The sequence below is a fragment of the Cricetulus griseus genome, chromosome 2 (genome assembly GCF_003668045.3).
Source record: "Cricetulus griseus strain 17A/GY chromosome 2, alternate assembly CriGri-PICRH-1.0, whole genome shotgun sequence".
NCBI classification, from domain to species: domain Eukaryota; kingdom Metazoa; phylum Chordata; class Mammalia; order Rodentia; family Cricetidae; genus Cricetulus; species Cricetulus griseus.
In genome coordinates, this window is record NC_048595.1 from 214,023,901 (window position 1) to 214,043,364 (window position 19,464).

The window sequence follows — 19,464 nt, forward strand, 5'->3', positions numbered from 1 at the left end:
TTACCCAATGAGCTATCTCTCTAGCCCCTACTATTCCTATTCTTATAATGTTGCTTTCTCCCTAAAAACATAACTATCCAGCAAAGTGGTATCAGTTTACCTTGCAAGCTTCTCTTTAATCAAGATCTTGCTGATTCTGTCTCTCCCAGCCCAAGTGACATCTTGTGACATCTCGCTTTCTTTCTATATTCTCTGGTGTGATCAGAGATTCAAGTCATACTAAAGGCAAGTTTATGTTATGTTCTTCAGTTAACCAACCAAGCACATCTTTTTGTTTTAGCATATAGTCAAATACTTCTATGATTTATTACCTACTACTTCAATTTCAGATCAGATTATCAAATAAGAGGCTGCATTGCCCTCTGAAATGTTTTGGCACTTTCTTGTCTATAATAACCAATTTGACCCCCTTCTTTCTATTCTCATATATCAAAAATACATCCAGCTGTTAATTTCTGCAAGAATGAGGTCATTTGATTCATTCAATATGTAAGTAATGTAAATTGCCTGCTAAATATTAGGAAATCTCTACGGTGGGATTTAAGGATTGATAAGAAATTTATATGCTCTGCCTTCAAAGTTATAACTTTGCAGAGGAGACAGATGCTAAAAAAGAAATTACAAGTGAATTGGGGAGAACTTGAAGAGGGAGGCAGGGGATCCTGAGACATATAATGACATTGAGAAACCCCACAATTTCATGCTTCTTTGCATTAGCCATGATTTGTGGTTTGTCTGTTTGTGTAACACTTGAATATGTTTTAGAATTCATAGTTAATATGCATACTCATATAAAGTAAAGTAACCGTGGATTTAGGATGAGTCAATACAGAAACATGAGAATGTGCAGTATGGTGATAGTTTAATATGCTAGGAAACAGTTTATTCAATGAGTTATAGAAATGCTAGATCCTTATTTTATAAGGAAATTAATTCAGATTTCTGCATCTCATTATATACACATCCAGTTTACATAGACTTAAAATATAACAATATAAAAGTATTACAAAATGTAAAGTATTTTAACAGTCTTGAGGTAGAAAATGCTTTCTGCATGACTCAAAACCATGAAATAAAAAGATAATGTACTTGACAGTATAGTATAAAAAGAACTAATCTGTGAAAGGCAAAAGTTTTAAAGAACTATGGTAAGAGGTGATATGTTAATTAGAAAATTATCTTTATACTATATTACAAAAATAGTGTTAGCATCCTTTTATGGTATTTAAATCAGTGAGAAAGATACTTAATCCTTAAAGTAAGTTGGGCAAACTATAAAGTGCAATTGACAATAAAATAAGCACTAAATAATATTAAGACACAAAATTCGAATAATTTTAACTTTTAAATTAAAACAATATATAGATTTATTTCTGTCCTGCCCAGTCCCACAGCAGTTTAGTCCTAAATAGACACACAGAGGCTTATATTAATTATAAACTGTTTGGCAAGTTGCTGAGGCTTCTTATTGGATAGCTCTTTCTTATTAACCCGTTTCTATTAAACTATATACTGCCACGAGGCTGTGGCTTACCTGTAATTGCTCCAGCATTTTACTCCTTTGGTGACTACATGGCATCTTCTCGGGAGCCCTCCTCTGCATTTCTATTCCCAGTCTTCTCCTAGTCTGGTATCCTGCCTATATACTTCTTGGCTGGCTGCATCCTTACCATTGGTCAAAACAGCCTCATTCACCAACTAGTAAGAGAAGCATATATTCACAGTATACAGAAGGACATTCCCCCACTTATAGTAAAATATTTTAATTCATCAAATGAACAAAGATGATTTTATTTCAAAGTCTGATTTCAGTTAATATTGTAGAGAATCAAAAATCTTATACAAAATTGGAATGTTATTCATATTGATACACCATCTCTGGGGAACTCTGTCAAAAATACACAAAACTGTTATGCTTAGAATTTTTAAATAGTATCTACGTCCAGAGAAATTTTGTCTGAGATAATAACTTGACAATTTGAAGTGCTACATTGATCACAGTCAAAAAGTTTTAAATGACCTAATTAATCACAGTAAATAGTTTGAATAAGTTTCAGTGGATCAATTCAAGAAAATAATTGATATATATTAAAACAATGAGATACTTTTGTTTTTCCATTGTATATTTCTGGCTTTTTTAAATAAAAAATCAGGCTACATAATTATGTAAATTTATATCTGGGTCTTCCATTCTGTTCCATTGATGAATCGGTCTGTTTTTATGCCAATACCATGTGGTTTTTATTACTATAGCTCTGCAATGCAGCTTGAAATTAGGGATGGTGATACAGCCAGCAATTCTTTTATTGTACAGGGTTGTTTTGGCTATCCTGGGTTTTTGTTTTTCCATATGAAATTGAGTATTGTTTTTTCAAGGTCTGTAAAGAATTGTGTTGGAATTTTGATGGGAACTGCACTGAATCTGTACATTGATCTTGCAAGGATAGCTATTTTTTATTACATCAGTCCTACCAATCTGTGAGCATGAGAGGTCTTTCTATCATCTGATACCTTCTTCAGTTTCTTTCTTTGAAGACTTAATATTCTTGCCATACAAATTTTTCACTTGCCTGCTTAGAGTTATATCAACATATTTAATATTGTTTGTGGCTATTGTGAAAGGTGTTGTTTCCCTATTTTCTTCTCCATCCATTTATCATTTATATTTAGGGAGGCTACCAATTTTTAAAGTTTCTTTTGTATCCAGGCTCTTCCCCAAAGGTGTTTATCAGCTATAATAGTTCCCTGATAGAATTTTTTGGGTCACTTATGTATACAATCATATCATCTGCCAATAGCAGACTTCTTCCTTTCCAATTTTCTATCCCCTTGATCTCCTTTAGTTTTCTTTTTTCCCACTAGAACTCCAAGTACTATATTGAATAGATATGTAGAGAGTAGTCGGCCTTGTCTTGTTCCTGATTTTATTGAAATTGCTTTGAGTTTCTCTCTGTGTAATTTAATGTTGGCTATTGGCTTGCTGTATATTGCCTTTGTTATGTTTAGGTTATATTCCTTGTATCCTTGATCTCACCAAGACTTTTAGCATGAAGGAGTGCTGGATTTTAATCAAAGGTTTGTTCAACACCTAGTGAGATGATGTAGTGTGAATTTTAATTGGTTTTAATAATAAAAACCAGAGTCTGATATAGGGGTTAATGCTGAAAAATCAGAGAAGCAGAACAGCTAGCCACTAGTTCTTACCTCTACTAACTCCTCAGACCAAAGGACGATCCTGTCCTTATGAATCCTGAGACTGAAATGGAGGTCATATCTCTAGGAATCCTCAGACTAAATGCTGTGAGCTTCTGTTTCGTCCAGCCTTATATATTCACCTCTCCAACCAGGCATATTCCTTTCTGTCTCCACCTCCATAGTGCTGAGATTAAAGGTATGCCACTGCCAAGTACTGGAATTAAAGGTGTGAGCCACCACTGCCTGGCTCTGATTCACTTTTAGACTGGATGGATCTTGTGTAGCCCAGGATGACCTTGAACTCACAGAGATCCATCTGCCTCTGCCTCCTGAGTGCTGGGATTAAACATTTGTGCCATAACTGCCTGCCCTCTATCACTAACTAGTGGCTAGTTCCACACTCTGATCTCTAGGCAAGCTTTAGTTGTTACAACACAAACAAAATATAACCACAGATCATATACCTTTTTTTCTTTCAGTTTGTTTATATGGTGGTTTACATCAGCATATTTGCATATATGCAACCATCCCTGCATCTCTGAGGTGAAGCCTATTTATTCATGGTGGATGATCTTTTTTATACAATCTTGCATACAGTTAGGAAGTATTTTATTGAGTACTTTTGCATCAGTGTTCATGAGGGAAATTGGTCTGTAATTCTCTTTCTTTTTTGAGTTTTCATGTGGTTCAGGTATCAGGGTAACTATGGCCTCATAAAATGAATCTGGTGATCTTCCTTCTGTTTTTATTTTGTGGAGTAATTTGAAGAGTATTGGTATTAGCTCTGCATCTTCAACAAATAGTGCTGATCTAATTGGATGTCCAAATATAGAATAATGCAAATAGATCTATACTATCACCCTAAACAAAACTTAAATAGAAATGGATCAATGACCTCAAAATAAAACCAGATATACTGAACCTGACAAAACAGAAAGTAGGGAATACCTGTGAAATGCATTGTCACAGGAAACAGCTTCCTGAAGAGAACACCAATGGTACAGGCACTAAGACTGACAATTAATAAATGGGACCTCATGAAACCAAAAAGCCTCTCTAAGGCAAAGCCCACCATCAAATAGACAAAATGGCAGCCTACAGAATGGAAAAAGATCTTCACCATCCCCACATCTGACAGAGGGGCTATACCTAACATATATAAGGAACTCAAGAAACTGGACATCAACAAACCAGATAACCCAATTAAAATGGGATATAGACCTAAACAAATAATTCTCAACAGAGGAATCTCAAATGACTGAGAAGCTCTTAAAGAAATGTTCAACATCCATAGCCATCAGAGTCAGGCAAATCAAAAAAACTCAGATTGTATCTTACATCTGCCAGAATAACTAAAATCAAAAACACAAATGACAGTTCATGCTGGAGAGAATGTGGAGCAAGGAGAACACTCCTTCATTGCTGGTGAGAGTAAAAACTTATACAGCCACTTTGGAAATCAATATGGCAGTTTCTCAGAAAATTGGGAATGGACCTACCTCAAGAAACAGCTATGCCACTCCTGGACATATATCACAATGACACTTCCTCAATTATGTTCATAGAAGCTTTCTTTGTAATAGCCAGAGACTGGAAATGATTTATTTTTCCATCAGTCAAAGAATGGATAAAGAAAATGTGGTACATTTATATAAACTAGTATTACTCATCAGTTAAGAACAATGACATTATAGAATTTGCCAGCAAGTGGATTGACTTAGAAAAGATCATCCTGAGTAAGGTAACCCAGACCCAAAAAGAAAAACATGATTGTTTTATAATATGTGGATATCAACCAAAAAGCAAAGGATAACCATGCTACAATCTACAGATCCATAGAAGCTAAGTGACAAGGAAGACTAGAATTTCACTGTGAAGAGGAAATAGAATAGATTTCATAGGTGGATGAGGGAGGGGTCAGGATGGGAGGATAGGCATGGGAAAAAGAAGGAACCATGTGGAAGGAAGATGGAGGGAGAGAAAACTGGGAAAGACAACTCCTATCAGGGTCATCTCTGGAATGAGCTAGAAACCACGTGCAATGTAAACTCCTCACTCTATGAGGGTGACCCAGGTGATACTCCTAGCAAGGGAAGATATTAAGCCCGAACCTGCCATCTCCTGTAACCATGTTAGACTTCCAGTGGGACACAAACCCAGCCACAAAACCATTGACCTAAAATTTTCCCTGCCTACAAGATGTGCTGGGGTAAAAGTGGCACAAAATTATGGGAGTAGCCAACCAATGACTAGTCCAGTTTGAGACCCCTACCATGAAAGCCCACTCCTGACACTGCCTGGAGGTCCAGGATGCAGAGGTTGAACATTTTAGAGACTTAGGATAGAATCAAACATGACTGGCAAAAAAGTCAATGAAATGATTCCTAATGATATTCTGCTATACTCATAGATTGTTTCTAGTTCAAGTGTCTTCAGAGAGGATTTACCCAGAAACTGATGGAAACAGATGCAGAGACACACAGCCAAACATTAGGTGGATTTTGGGGGAATCCTCTGGAAAAGGGAGAAGGATTATGAAAGCCCAAGGGGCAAAGGACACCACAAGAAAACCCTCAGATTCAACTAACCTGAGCTCACAGGGACCCACAGAGACGGAACCACCAAACAGAGTGCTTGTATGAGACTGAACTTGCCCCTCTGCACATATGTGACAGTTATGTAGCTTGGTCTTTTTGTGGAACTCTTAAAAGTGGGAGCATGGGCTGTCGATCACTCTGTTGCCTGCTTTTGGGATGCTTTCTTTCTACTGGGTTGCCCCATCCAGCCTTAATAGGAGAGGAGGTGGCTAGTCTCACTGCAACTTGATATGCAATGGCTGGCTGATATGCATGGAAGGCCTGCTCTTTTCTGAAGAGAAAGGAGGAGGAATGGATGGGGAGGGGGAGAGGAGGGGAGGGGAGGGGAGGGGAGAGAGACTGGGAGGAAAGGAGAGAGGAAGGGGAAATTGTGATAGGGTTGGGAAAATTAATAAAAATAAAAAAGCAAAAATGAGATAATGCTAAATCACTATCATTAAACAAGGAAGCAGAGTATAATACAATAAATACAGTGTTAACAATTTCATATATAAATAAAATGAGTGTGTGTACATTCAAATATTTAAAATATTTGTCTCTGGGGAGAAAGGTTTGGAATGAAATCATCCTTTCTATTTGAAAAAAATAATGCCTTTTGAATCCCATTTATCATGAGTGTGGTGGTCTTCATAATAAAAGAAATTATTCATGTAAATCAGAAAAGTAGAAACAAAAATACAAACACATAACATAGAGGTATCAGGCATTCGAACTTCCTGCATTGCATTTTTGTCTGCATATGTGCTCTTTAAATATGCTTGGATCACAACAGATAAACTGGTGTTACTGGGTCTTTCATTTACCACTTTATCCACTTGCTGTATACCATCTCTGAGTTCTGAGCTCTGAGCTCTGTTCATATTGGGGAAAGGGCATTGGAAACAGAAGAAAGGGCACCTAAACCCTTGTAGTTAACTAGATCTTGTGGTTTCAGGCTCATGTGTTGTAATACTTAGTCCCCCTTTGACTGCACTGTTTTCAGAGGTTATGTAACCATTAAGACATGGAGGAAATACATTACCAAGGGCATACTTTGGGGTTTATAGCCTTACTCTACTTCCTACTCTGCCTGTTTCCTGCATGTGGATGACAATGTGACAAGCCAGCTTCCTGCTGCTGACATCCCATGACTTCCCTGCCATTGCAGATTATAATTTTCTGAAATTGTGTACCCACATAGGCTCATTCCTTCTTCTTTAAGATGCTTTTGGTCATGAGATTTTATCACAGGAACAACCAAGTAACTAATACACTAGGTTATGCAACCAGCAAGTATTTACTAAATCTCTTAAGTACCAGGAGCTCTTCTATTTTTTTTTTTGTTTTTCCATTTTTTAAAATTTAAATTAGAAGCAAGGTTTTCTTACATGTCAATCCTATTTCCCTCTTCCTCCCCTCCTCCTCTGCCCCCCAATAGCATCCTATCCCATACCCTTTCTGCTCCCCAGGGAGGGTAAGGCCTTGCATTGGGGATCTTCAGAGTCTATCAAATCCATTGGAATGGGGCCTAGGTCCTCCCCCATGTGTCTAGGCTGAGAGATTATTCCTCTATGTGGAGTGGACTCCCAAAGTTCATTCATGTACTAGGGATAAATACTGATTCACTACCAGAGGCCCCATAGATTTCCAAGGACTCCTCACTGACACCCACGTTCATGGGGTCTGGATCAGTCCTATGCTGGTTTCCCAGCTATCAGTCTGGGGTCCATGAGCTCCCACTTGATCAGGTCATCTGTTTCTGTGGGTTTCTCCAGCCTGGTCTTGACCCCTTTGCTCATCACTCCTCCCTCTCTGTAACTGGATTTCAGTTCAGTTCAGTGTCTGTTCTACTTCCATCATCTGCTGGATGAACGCTCTAGGATGGCAGGAAGAGTAGTCATCAATCTCATTATCAGGGGATAATTTAAGGTAGCCTCTCCACTGTTGCTTAGATTGTTAGTTGGGGTCATCCTTGTAGACCTCTGGACTTTTCAATAGTGCCAGATTTCTCTTTAAACCTATAATAGCTCCCTCTATTATGTTATCTCTTATTTTCTCTATTCTTCCCCTGACTCAATCTTCTTTTTCCTTCATGTCCTCCTCTCCCCTCCCCTCCCCTTTCCTCTTTTCATTCTCCTAGCTCCGTCTCCCCTCTCCCCTCCCCCCAGGCTCCCAATTTTCTCAGGAGATCTTGTCCCTTTCCCCTTCTCCAGGGACCACTTATGTCTCTCTTAGGGTCCTCCAGGAGCTCTTCTAGATGTGACAACTGTGTCCTATCTTGTCTGTCTTCTGTTCTTATCAGAAACAGAAGTCTTGAAATGCATTTTATATTCCTTGATTTAGAAAAAATAAAGGCATGCATGATCTGGATATGATATATTCAGCATATACCTCATTGAATATGATAAAATTCTTTAAATAATGAGGGTTTTTACTCACTTCAGTCTGAGGTCACAATTATTTAAATACCTTCCAGTGAACATATGCTTGTAAACCCACAGCAGCTGAATTAATGAGAATATAAATGTATCTATTGGTGGAGAGCAGAAAGGACCAAAGGAAAACCACATGGAGTCCAGAAGTGAGTCATGTATTTATCTTTCTTACAGGTTCCAAAATGTGGGATGAAGAAAAAGGCCAGGTGGAATATTAACAATGATAATCAAAATATCATGAAAAATAAAAGCAGATTCCTTCCTGTTCCTTGACTTAACTTCTCAATTTTCAATGGCTCTCTCTCTCTCTCTCTCTCTCTCTCTCTCTCTCTCTCTCTCTCTCTCTCTCTCTCTCTGTGTGTGTGTGTGTATGTGTGTGTGTTAGGAACTGGCTTCCCTGATAGCAGATGTGGGTGTTGGCAAGCTGAATGGGCACAAAACTTGGTGCCAAGTAGCGGTCCAGAAACAGGTAGGTCTTGGCAAGATCATTGAGTGCACTAAAAATAAAAAATAAAATGCTCAAAACTGGTAAGGGAGGAAGTGAGATGTGAGCAAGCACAGTGGGTGACCATGTAGGTGTGGTATAATGTGGTATAACTATGTGTTCAGAACTAAGAGCACAATTAATTTTAATCCAGAGTTTGAGGCCTGAGAGAAAAGTCTTCATTGTTGAAAGCTTAGTACCAGCTGGTGGTGCTGTAGGGCTATTGCAAAGTGGTGGGGATGTTTCTTTGTAGTTGTGTGGAAATGGGTCAGTGGGTGTGGACCTCTGAAAGCTAGGTGGTCTTTCCACCTCCTCTCTCCATCCCTCCCTGAGGTGAGACACAGAGCTCCTGGACACCTGACACCTGCACCATGCCTACCATTTTTTCTACCCCTCCATAGGCCCAGAAGAAATGAAGCCAAGTGACTGTGGATGGGAACTAATGAAACCAAGAGGTGAATAAACCTTTATCTTTTAGGTTGGTCTTAATCAGTTATTTTATATGTGCCAATGAAAAGCTGAGCCCACTGAGCTCCTGGTAACTTGCATTGTGGAAGAAGCTTAATAGGAAGCTCATAAATTAAGATGGCTAGACCTCTCAACAGTGTGGAATAGGGAGCCAGTAAGGAAGTAGGGAAACCATGGCCCTTGTGTATGATCACACTTCCCTAGATCCTATGATATTTGCATGGAGCTATTACTCTGGCTCTCAGAGTCTTTCCTTCATCTCCATGTGCTCTTCCAAGAGTGCACCTGTGCCTCTACTCCACATCTCCATGCACACACTTTTGCTTTAGATGTAAATGATTCAAATATGTTTCATGGTAGAGATCATTTGTTATATCTCTGTATTTATGCCAAACGGAAGCTGACAACCCCTGCCCTGTATAAAAAAAATTTAGATCTATTTATTTATTTATTTATTTATTTATTTATTTATTTTGGTTTTTGGAGACCGGGTTTCTCTGTGTAGCTTTGGAGCCTATCCTGGCACTCCCTCTGGAGACCACGCTGGCCTTGAACTCACAGAGATCTGCCTGCCTCTGCCTCCAGAGTGCTGGGATTAAAGGCGTGGGTCCCCAACACTCAGCCTAGATAATTTTATATTCCACTTATTTGACTAGGCTTGATGCTTTAACTAGGTCAAATGGATGGAATAGCAAAGATACTTTATTCTCCTCAATTAGTTGAATACTATCCACACAACCATTGAGTCTTCATTCTCAGCCAGGGGAATGTTGTTATTTTCTCTAAAGTGGATTGCATGCAACCCATTAGCCTGAAAACATGTTTCATGCTATTAGTCAATTTATTTTTTTCTTTTTGACTTTAATTTTTTTCTGTCTTTTAAGACAAGTCTTTGTTCTGTAGCCTAGATTAGCCTTGAACTCACAGTGATCCTCCTCCTCAGTCTTGTAAATATGGGTATCATAGAGGTGAGCCACCATACTTGGGAAATTTTTCTTTGTTTTGGATCTCTTATTTCATGTTTGGATCCTCAACCATGCAAAGAATATTTGGCAATCACTTCTTTTTTCTCCATTTATTCAATGTATCCATTGAAATTCCTCCATTAGTGATAAATAACTACTTGTGTTACAAATAGAAAGCGCTTAATTGAAAGTGTTGGTTGTATTATATGTGGCCATTTGTAAGCATGCAGAAGCCAGATGCCATCTGGGAAGTAGAAACCACTTTCCAGTGCAGTATTTTAATTATGTCTTTTCACCTGAGCTGCAGGGCACAAGTTCCATTTTCTTTCTGCTCATTATTAATAGAACCGCTAGCAGAGAGATTTCTAATTTCATATTTTAAGTGAATTTAGCATGCAAAGTATTCTGAAACGGCATTAGCAGTGTAGTTAAGATAATACCTCAGTTCTGGGAATTTCTTCTATTCATACAGACCTTTAGATGGGATTCAGATCCACTGCTCATCTGTCACGTTGGAACACTTACCCACTCTATGTGTTACTGCAAGTATGTTCAGTGTGTGATAATGACTTTATTTACATTTTAGAAGCATTTGAAACCTATGGAAACTGTGTGTCTGGGTTGGTTATTTATGACTTTGTTGTATGGCTTTGTCCACTCCACAGACTTGCAAGCAGCTTAGAATTAATTAACCTTAGCAAAATTGAATTCACTAGCCTGCATACCTCAATATTGTCGCTAAGATGTTAAATAATAAATGAGTGCAATGAACATGGGAAAGCAGGGATTTCACGGAACATAAGGAAGGATGAGGCTTCCCCTCATCTTGGTCCTGCCTTTATTCCCTTCTGGTATCTGGAGTCAGACCCTCTGTGCTTCTCTTTCTGTGGCAATAGAATGAGCGCAATAGCAAGCCCACATCCAGCTAGTGCTCGAGTGAGAAAGAATGAATGCCTAAAATGTGCTTTGAGAGCCTCAAGTAAAATACACCATGCTTCATGTGGAAATGATTATTAGTTCACTCTTCATGCACTTTTAGTCCTTGCCCTCTAGGCTCAGACTGCCAGCCAAGGCACCAATTACTGTCGATGGGGCTGTTGGTTCTTAGATGTGAACACCTGTCCTCCAGCAAATGAACTGAGATAATGTACACCAATTTACCATGTGTGGATAGACCTTACAAATTGAATCTCCAAAATACAGTCTGAAATGAATAACAAATGACACTGTGTTTAAATGACAGGAAATAGACTGGATACAATAGCTTGGGCATCTGTGTCTATACAGATCTTTGTCCACCCAGTCTGGTGCTGTCACACCAAGCGGGGCTTCCCTCTGCAGTCTCAGGACTGACTAAGGGCGTTCTGTTTTCTCACTCCAGTACTACCCGGGTGTGGGCTCGCTATTCCTTGGATACTGTTGCTGGGGGAAAAAGGAAGCAGAGAGGGTCTGACTCCAGATACTAGAGCAGAACAGAGGCAGGACCAGCGATGGAGACTGGGACAGCTGCATCGCTACTTCTGTTACTTGAAAGCCCTTTGCTCCTGTGTTCATGGAGAAAGTCACTGGAGAATTGCAGGCTTTCCTTCAGCAGCTTCATGCTAATTACTTCAGTGAAGCTGGGGCTTGGGAGACCTGGGTCCACACTACTCATCAGATGAGATAAAACTGCAGCTGGTTTCAGAGCCATTCACATTCATATACAACTGGACAAGCTGTCCATTAAAATATCATTGTCCTGGAATTTATAGGAGAGACATTTTAAGAAGAAGGGCAAAGGAGGAGGATGGTGCAGTAATTGAGGGAATGGACATTCAAGGACACTGGGACACCGGCGTTAACATTATCTCCACCTTGACCAGCTGGGTGGCTGATGAGGCTGATGAAGTCTGTGTACTTTAGTCCCATTCTCAACATTACCCACTTGGTTTGTTCAATTTTATATTCCCGGTGCCTGGCATGGTGTTAGGTCCACAAGATTTGCTGAGGCAATAAGATGTATATTCACTGCAGCTTTATCATAATAGCCAGATATTTCAAAAAATATCTAGTTAGCCCTCTATAGAAGAATGGACAAAGAAAATGTGGTATACACAATGGAGTATTACTCAGACATTTAAAAAGGTGAGCACATGAAATTTGCAGACAAATGGATGGCAGTAGAAAAAACCACCCTGAATGAGGTGTCTCAGACCAGAAAGACGAATGTGATATGTATTTGCTTCTATGTGGATATTAGCTGTTAAGTCAATATAATCAACCTTCAATCCAAAGAAGGTAGCTATAGAATAAGGGACCAGAAGGAAGACAAAGATCTCATTAGGAAAGGGAAAGGAAATAGATAGGGATGGATAGAAGGGGGATTGCAATGGGAAGAAGCGGAGAGGAGGAGGGAAAGGTGTTTGTGGAATGGAATACAAGGAGAGACAGCTAAAATTAGGGGGCATTTGAGCAGGAGTATGGAAACCTAACATAGTAGAAATTTCACAAAATATATGCATTTCTGAAGGCAGTCTAAGTGAAATTGCCAAATAATGAGGGAAACAAAATCACAACTGGACAATTCTTGTCACCACTGAAATTTCCATTACCTAGATTGGGTTATATCTAATTGAAAGGTAGACCACAGGAGTCCAGTGGGAACCCCCAAACAGCCCAAGCTCTTGCCAACACTATATTTTGCTCTCTGCAAACTGACAAGGCAGCCTTATTGCTTAAGATAACACCTATAATGAGCATGGAGATCTCTAGCTGTTGCCTACATAGCTCTTTCAACCATATGTTGCAGTTTCTTTGGTACAGGAAAGTACACTGCATGCTATCAAATGAGTAGCATAAACACCAAGCTAACCACAAACCCTTTATCTATGATGGTGTATGGCCTGCAAGAAATGCTAGAGCAATGTTGGCAACAAAGCTTGTGAGAATAACCAACCAATAACTGATTCGACTTAATGCATAAGGTGCACTCCATTAAATGTAACCTATACCCAATACTGCTTGGGTAACTAAGAACCTGAGACTAGATTGTCTAGAGGAAAACCAAATATACTGCTCAAAATTAAAATAAAAAATAGTAATAAAATGACAGCTAATCATATTCTGCTAGACTTCTAGATCAATGCCTTGTTCAGCTACCATCACAGAAGCTTCTGTCCACAGAAGATAGGAACAAATATAGGGGCCCACAGCCTGACATTATTCAGAGACTCAGAGACCTTGGAACACTGCCCTATAAATTAGATGTTTTCATCAATTCCCTTCCCTTAGAGCTCAAGGAATCCGAGGAAGAGGAGGTGGAAAGAGTGTAAGAGCCGGAGGGGATGAAGGACACCAAGAAAACAAGACCCTCTAAATCAACATGAGCAAAGTTCATATGAACTCACAGAGACTGAAGCAGTATGCACAGGGCCCACATGGATCTGCTTCAGGTACTCTGTATATATATTATGGTTTCCAGTTTAGTATCTTTATGGGATTCCTGAGTGAGCCAACAAGTGGGTTTCTGATTCTCATGCCTTCTCTTTGGGCTCTTTTTCTCCTGTTTGTTTTGCCAAATCCAAAGTTTATAGTTCTTGTTTTATCCTATTATATCTTATTTTGTTATGTTTTTTAAATAATAAATGAATGAATGAAAACCTAACCATTAGAGTAAAAGTTAACAACTGAGCTATCACTTATACCTGCTGGGACAGGGAAAATAAGTTTTCTCCAGTAGAGTGACACTGGTTGTAGTAAGCACTCTAGGGCAGGCCTCATGTTCAGGAGTAACTGACTAACATATAAAGGACTCCACATTTTTTAAATGTACTTTTAATAGGTTATAGTGGTTATTGTTTGTTTGCTTGTTTTATTTTTCTGTTTAGTTTTCTTTGTTATATTGTTGCATTGGGCTTTTGGTTGTTTGTTGAGAAAGAACTTAAAGTTGGGTGGGTAGTGGGGGAGGATCCAGAGTGACTTGAAAGAGTGGAAAAATATGACTGAAATATATTTAAATTTAAAATTTGTTTTAAATAATGAAAAATAAAACAAATAATAAAAAGTACAATTTACATCTGTTTGGGAACATGTGCAACTTTTATAGATTTTCGTTAATTAATCTAAATACATACTGGTTTAAATCTTGAAAAAAGAAACAAAACAACAACAACAGCAAAATTAAGAGTGAGGATGAGATAAGAAAATTGAAATGAAGCTTACAAATAGGCAACATAAAATGCCTGTTGTTTAAAAATGATGTCCCTAATTCTACACCTTTATTCTCCTGCCTTGTCTCAACAAAAACCTGTGTAACATAAAAAGAGAAAGACATCAGGGACTATTTTTTTTTATTTCTTATATACCTTTACAGAGAAGGTTTGCTTTAGTTTAGAGCTTCATAATGACATGGAAGAACATAACTCAGGGAAAATACCTGGTCCTTTGTCCAGCTTCCATCTCTGAAATAGTGCTGAGTACAATGTAGTGAAAAGGAGGAGTCTATAGATCTGCTATTAGGAGTGTCCATGCTGAAGACAGTCTCCTATCTCCAGGGATCAAGCCTGTAGAGACCTTGGAATGATCCTTTTCTGTAATTGCCTTTCACAGAATTCTTCACTTCCAGACAAGGTAAGTCCTAATAGCTCTCTCTAGCCTACCCCACCTTTAACTTTGTACCTGTCACCTGAATTCCCTTGCTCTATCTCACTGTTTTAGGACCTGTTAAGTGATGATGAATGGGCTGAGCTGCAGCCTCCCTGCCCTGCTGAGTAGTACTACATTGTGTAAATGCACCACATTTTCTTTATCCATTCTTCAGTTGAGGAGCATCTAGGTTGCTTCCAGGTTCTGGATATTACAAATAATGCTGCTATGAACATAGTTGAACAAATGTCCTGATTGTATGAATGTGCATGCCTAAGAGTAGAATTGCTGGAACTTGAGGAAGACAAATTATCATTTTCATGAGGAAATGACATACTGATTTCCAAAGTGGCTGTAAAAACTTGCACAACCACCAGCAATAGAGGAGTGTCCCCTTTCTCCATATCCTCTCCAGCATAAACTGTAGTTTTTGATTTTAGACATTCTAAAGGGTGTATGATGGTATCTCAAAGTTGTTTCAATTTGCATTTCCCTGATGGCTAAAGATGTTGAGCAATTTCTTAAGTGTCTTTCAGCCATTTTAGATTCCTCTATTGAAAATTCTATATTTAGTTTTCCACCCTGTTTTTAGTTGGATTATTTTGTGTTTTGGTGACTAGCTTCTTGAATTCTTTGTATATTTTGGAAATCAGCCCTCTGTCAGATGTGGAGCTGGTGAAGATCTTTTCCCATTCTGTGGACATTCCCATTGTCTTGTTGACTGTGTCCTTTGCCTTACTGAAGCTTCTCATTTTCAAGAGGACCCACTTATTGTTGATCTCAGTGTCTGTGCTAATGGTGTTAGGCTCAGGAAGCAGTTTCCTGTAGTAATTCATTCAAAGGTACTTCCCTCTTTCTCTTCTAAGATGTTTAGTGTGGCTGAATTTATGTTGAGGTCTTTGATCCATTTGGACTTAAGTTTTGTGCATGGCAATAGATATGGATCGATCCACAAACTTCTACATGTCAGCATCCAGTTATGCTAGCACCATTTGTTGAAGATGATTTCTTTTTTCCTTTGTATAATTTTAGCTTCTTTGTCAAAAATAAGGGGTTAGGATTAATATCAGGGCTTTCAATTCTATTCCACTGGTCTCTCTGCTTCCTTTTGCCAATAACAAGTTGGTTGTATTACTACAGCTCTGTAATAGAGCTTGAAGTCAGGAATGGTGATGCCTTCTGATGTTCCTTTATTGCACAGGGTTGTTTTGGCTATCCTGGGTCTTTTGTTTTTCCATATAACATTGAGAATTGTTCTTTCAAGGTGTGTGAAGAATTGTGGCAGTGTTTTGATGGGGATTGCATTGAATCTGTAGAATGCTTTTGGTAAGATTGCCATTTTTATTATGTTGATCCTTACTATCCAGGAGCATGGGAGATCTTTCTATTTTCTGGTATCTTCTTTGATTTCTTTCTTAAAGAAAGACTTAAAGTTTTGTAATACAGGTCTTTCAATTGTTTGGTTAGTGTTACTCCAAGATATTTTATGTTGTTTGTGGCTATTGTAAAGGCTGGTGTTTCTCTGATTTCTTTCTCAGCCCCTTTATTGTTTATATATTGTAGGGATACTGATTATTTTGAGTTAATCTTGTATCCCGCCACTTTCCTGAAGGTGTTTATCAGTGGTAGGAGTTCCCTGGTAGAATTTTATGTCATTTATGTAAGCTATCATATCACTTGCAAATAGTGAAAGTTTGACTTCTTCCTTTCCAATTTGTATCCCCTTGATCTCTTTTTGTTGCTTTATTGCTCTTGCTAGAATTTCAGAGATTGGACAACCTTGTCTGTTCCTGATTTTAGAGGAATTGCCTTGAGTTTCTCTCCATTTAGTTTGATGTTGGCTGTTGTTTGGCTGTATATTGCCTTTATCATGTTTAGGTATGTTCCTGTTATCCCTGATCTCTCCAAGACCTTTAATATGAAGGGGTGTTGGATTTTATTGAAGGCTTTTCTATCATCTAGTGAGATGATATGTAGTTTTAATTTTTCAATTTGTTTATACATTGATGGGTTTTGTATCTCTAACCATCCCTGTATCTCTGGGAAGAAGCCTACTTGATCATGTTGGATGACTTTTCTTATGTGTTCTTGGATTTGATTTGCCAGTATTTTATTGAGTATTTTTGCATCAATATTCATGAGGGAGATTGGTCTGTAGTTCTCTTTCTTAGTTGTGTCTTTGTGTGGTTTGGATACCAGGGTAAGGGGAAGCATTTCTAACTTTTAGAAAGGACATGGAAGCATATCCTGAAGTCTCCCATGGTCTTCATGGGCCTAAGGACATATTAATATCAAGAAGAGCATGCATGTGATGTAATTCTGCAGATCTGGGCACAAATACATTTGTGTTGTCCAAGGTACTATGTTTGTAGTAAGTTGTTACATCATATATATATATATATATATATGTATATATATATATATATGTGATATATATATATATATATATATGATAAATACAAACATAAGAAGTACACATATAAGAAAAATAAAAATATATAAAAGAAATATATAATATACATAAGGAAAACTGTATATATACATGTGTGTGTATTAAATCTTTCTCTGTAATGGTATGTGTGGAATATTAACTATTGTCTTTAATCACTTTTACATAGATCATGTCTTAATATTTATATATACACAATTTTAGTTTTATACTTTTATTGTATCCTATTCTTTGAGAATTCCATATATTATGCACAAAATATGATCACGTTCAACCCCTACTTCCCCTCCAACTACCACAGTATCTCTGCCAGGCAACCTTCATGTTCTCCTTCTCCCATTATCCTTCTCCCCTTTTAAAATCCACTAAGTCCCACACTAACTGACAAGTTATTACCAGTTGACTTCTGGAGGAAGAAGAGCCATTCTTCTTTGAGGGTGTGGCCACTGATAGGTTTATGTGCTCCAGTGGATGCTCAAACCCATGCACTTAGAGGCAGCATTGAATTTACACAATTGTGGTCTTAAAACCAATCTGGGAATATGCATGAGGGTAAGGCACTTGTTATTGAACAAACGGTCTTCCTCCCAAAGGGTATACATTCATCATTTTTCTTAATGGTGGCTGTTTCAAAGTTATTAAGCAATGAGCTGAATTAAATCACCAGCTTCTACTTTTTTTGGTTTTTAGAGACAGGGTTTCCCTGTGTAGCTTTGGAGCCTATCCTGGTGTTCGCTCTGGAGACCAGGCTGACTGGAACTCACAGAGATCCACCTGCCTCCGCCTCCCGAGTGCTGGGATTAAAGGCGTGCACCACGGTTTGTGTTTGGAAACAAATGTGTATGCTTATGACTCTTTTGACCTATAATTTGAAATTTGTATATCTCATGAAAGCATGGTAATTCCAATTTTTCATCATGTGGATATATATGTACTGGACTCTGTACTGGAACAGCCATATAAAATCTCATTTTTCTTTCAGCGGTTCTGCTTGATAATCTTTGCCTGGCAACCTTAGCTAAGACATCCCTGGCTAAGGAGTTAACTGTATCAAGGACAGATGGTAGCTCATCTTCCTCTCCTAGAATCTGTGGAATGGAAGAATTTGTCATTCCACATATGTTCATAAGAGAAATTGCTATTGCAGATACTAAAAAAAAATTGGGTTCTTTTTTTTTTTTTAGCTGTTTGTATATTCTTTATGGTGTTCAAGTACATCAGCAACATTTGGTATGTGTTTGGGTTTAGATATGAAAACATACCATTGTTTTAGAATAGACTATGATACTTTTCCAGTGACAGATCATATTTTTAATGTGCTTTTACAATAGATGACAAATTTGTCATCTTGAAAAATATTTTTTAAAAGAAAGGTATCTAGACCAAATCATAACTTGAAAAGAATGTTCCTATGCTTAAAATAAGCCAACAATCTTTTCATGGACTTAGAAATAACTCTTTGTTTTGCTCAATGTAAACATAGGAATTACTCTGAAACACAATGTTAACAAACCCAAAAAAGTCCTGCATATTGAAATTAGAGCTTTTCAAAAGAAGATTTACAGCTAAATTTGCATTTTGTGCAGGGGAATCTATGGCGGTTCTATATGCCCTCCATAGGAACCAGTGCTGACCAGTATGAGAGAGGTTATCTTGAAAATTTATGTCTGATAAAAATAAATAATTTCTCTACTCTGGTTCAAGTTAGCATATAAAATTATGTATTTTACAATAACTTTTAGAAGTTCATTTTGGTATTATTATAATCATAGATGTATTTGCTCTTCAAGGTTCTTGATTTATCATTTGGAACAACAGCTGTCTAAAAAGAAATAGAATAAAATGTGAGGCATGATAACTTTTAACTGAATTAAGATTATAGCATATATAGCAATTCATTCATGAAAACAATTATAGAAATATATAATTTACATGTGACAGTAGAGTGATTATGTGAGTAATGGAGTGTGAGATAACCATGAAGGAGAATGAATAAACAGAAGAATATTAAAACAAGGGACATATTTAATATGTTATAAATTCAGGAACATGCTTATCTTAAACTTCTGCACTAGGATTCAAAGTGGATTAATTTATTTACATCATGTGTTCTTTGGGGACAGTGGTTCAATTTTGGAGGTCAAATTATCATGACTTTAAGAACAGTTTAAAAAAAAAAAACGTGTTTATTTGAGCCAATGCTAGAGTTTTCTGATTTATCAAGACGGGGTGGAAATTAGACAAGTATATGTTTTATGACTAAATATCA